The sequence below is a fragment of the Phaseolus vulgaris genome, chromosome 4 (assembly GCF_051622355.1).
Source record: "Phaseolus vulgaris cultivar YP4 chromosome 4, ASM5162235v1, whole genome shotgun sequence".
Classification (NCBI taxonomy): domain Eukaryota; kingdom Viridiplantae; phylum Streptophyta; class Magnoliopsida; order Fabales; family Fabaceae; genus Phaseolus; species Phaseolus vulgaris.
Window position 1 is genome coordinate 29203695 of NC_143501.1, and position 3053 is coordinate 29206747.

The 3053-nt window shown below is 32.5% G+C and overlaps 1 pseudogene; it reads left to right on the forward strand.

The window, feature by feature from the left end:
* Nucleotides 1-366: 366 nt before the first annotated feature.
* Nucleotides 367-948, forward strand: LOC150027991 (serine/threonine-protein phosphatase 7 long form homolog; annotated as a pseudogene).
* Nucleotides 949-3053: the final 2105 nt, after the last annotated feature.

Below are 3053 nucleotides of genomic sequence, written 5' to 3' on the forward strand. Positions count from 1 at the left end.
CTGAACATGGGCTCAATCTCTTGACCAATGTGTCAACCCACGTGCGACAACCTAGATTGAATATTCCCCATCAACGTTCCCAATTTAACCAAAACCATGTATAAATATCGCCTCATTAAATTTTTCCAATGACATTATTCTAAAAGACACTTATATCCACTACTTTGTTAAGCTTTTCTCCTTTACAAAGTTACTTTTAGTCCAAAAATATGTTGTTGAGGAATCAACAACACAAGTCCACATGGGTAAGTTTATGACATTATTTCTTTTTAAAAACATTTTTTGTGGTAACCTTTTCACGGTATATTAATTTCTTAAATGTTGCAGGAGCCCAAACATGATATTGTGGAGTCTTATTGTCATTCAATGGCAGAGTCACATCCTTTAATATTGTCTACTTTGTGGCAAGCATGATTTTCTCAAATTACAAAACTAAGGCATTCAAAAGTGGATCACGCCTTAGTAACCACATTGGTTGAAAGATGGAGACCTGAAACTCACATATTCCACCTTTTGACTAACGAGTGTACCATCAAATTACAATGCAATTCACTTCAAATAGGTCTCAGAGTAGATGGACCATCGGTTAGCCCCACAATGTTTAAGTGGGAGGAAGTGCGACACTTATCTAGGTGTGACGCTAGTCAAAGCTCAATCACTCATCGGTAAGTGAAACTAAATGTCTAAGAGAAAATATACTCTGATTAGCCGATGAACCCACAAAAAAGCGACTACAAACCCATTATAGGATAAATTTGATTTGAGAAGTTTTCGATGCATGATAAAACCGATAACAAAGTTCATCTTATGTACTTAACATGTTTTAATAATCTACGTAGAACAAGGCGATACAGTTGGGGTTCTGATTGTTTAGATGTGTTGTACAGGGAATTGTGCAAGGCAAAAAATTTCAAATCAAAAACAATGAATGGGTGTGCATTGCTTTAGAAATAGTGGGTATGGTATCTGATGGTAGAAGGCCCAACTCAGGACCAACCACTAGGTCAATGGCAAGAAAGATTCCAAAATATTGGGACTCTGGTACTGATGCCAGAGACACCCTTCTATATAGGTTCAAAAATGTCATAACCTAGTGTAATTTTCTCTAGAGTAGAATTTATTTTCTTGTTAAAAGTAGAGTAGGAAATTTAGTTGTAGTTTTTCTTATTTGAATTAAGGTTGAAATTAGGCATCTAAAACCAACCTATGTTAAATTAGGGTTTCATTAAGACTCCTAATTAACATAGGTCGGTCATTTAGACCTAAATTAGTCACATGAAGCACACATAGGTCATGCTTGCAATGTGACTTCATTTAGGTGCCATTTTCAAACTCATTGCATTTGAATTTTCCCACTCTTTCTTGGAACCGGACCTCAAACCTATATAAGGAGGTGCTTAGGTCACATCAATTTTGAGTGTTATGTTGCAAAGTTGCTAGCTTATTCACTCCCTTGTTTAAACCTCTCTAGGATACACACCTTTGGTCTTCTTATTCATTTCTTCAAGTGACATGGTCCAACCAATCAGTCTCCCTACTCTTTATGCACCTTCAAGGAATCCATAGCTCCATTGGAGTGACCTTGTTCCATTTCCTACACCAAGCTTCTGCCAAGTCTCATCCAAAATTCAAGAAGAAAAACAATTCGAAATGAAGGCACCATCAATATCACATATCATACATCACGCCTCTTTCCACCCAACAACATTTGTACCTCCTAATTTGTAAATGGAGTGGGGGTGGAGTTCTAAATTTCAAAATTTTCCCTCACAATGACCTTGTAGGGTACAAGTCTATGATTGACCACATACAATGTGATCAGGTAATGGAAGAAAAAAACATTCACTTTAATTTCATTCAATATCTTTAACTTTAACATCAATATCCGACTAACAATGATATACTGCAGTTTATATGGAATCCATACAGAGACTTTGAGGCATCCAGCCCAATAGAAGCCTATAGGAAATGGTACATGGCTAATTTTATATATTTCTTGTCAATGTCGCAACTAATGCAAGATCCACAACCACAACAAAATTCATCACTCAAACCCACATTTACAACTACTACTAATTATTATCAGCCATAGAAGGAACTTTACCAACATTCATTTACAGGTGAACAATTCAGGACACCTACACCACAACTTACTATGAACGACAAAAAACATTCATTTGTGTCCAACTCAACTGATTTATTCTCTAACTTATTTGCAGCAAATCTTAGCACACCATCTTCTGTCAACGCTTATATGCAATCTATGCATCGAACACACTTCGAAAATGAAGCTCTTTTGTTTCTTTTTTTAATGACTACACAACCCTATAAATTTGAATCCAGTGACCAACCACAAATGCAACAACAACACTCACCTGAATCAACCTACCATATATCAGACATCGTCATCTATGTGGAACTAGTCCCTTTTACAGAGACTAAGATCCTCTCATACCACTAAATTATTGTGTACAAAAATTTCACATTAGTAATGAAGTTCAACTTTTCATTCCAATATTTTAATTCTCCAAAATTCCTTCCAAATTGAATATCAAATTTAAAGAAATGGCATGCTTTTAGTCACACCAAATTACATTAACATTATTTATAAAATTTAAATTTTTTTCTTTAATATAATTTAATAGTTGAACTTTACATGTTAATTTAGTTTAAATTTCCCACGGGATTTTTAAAAAAAAAAATTAACATAATAATATTATCAATAATAATAAGAATATACTATTCTAAAATTTGAAAATTTTCTTCTACATTTCATTCAGTTTATGTAAAAACTAGTATAATAATAACACATTTAATTCTTAATTATATTATAAAAATAAAAAATTCTCCCTTAAATTATTTTTTACTTTTGTTTCTTCTCTCAAACCAATTAAAAATTTAATCTTAACAATTTCAATTATTTATTTTAAATTTGATTTCTATACAAAAAAAAAAATTATCTTTAATATGCATATAAAAATTGCACTTTATACTTTAACTCATTTTATATTACTTATTATACTTTTTGAAATCATTTTAAAATATAATTTTAC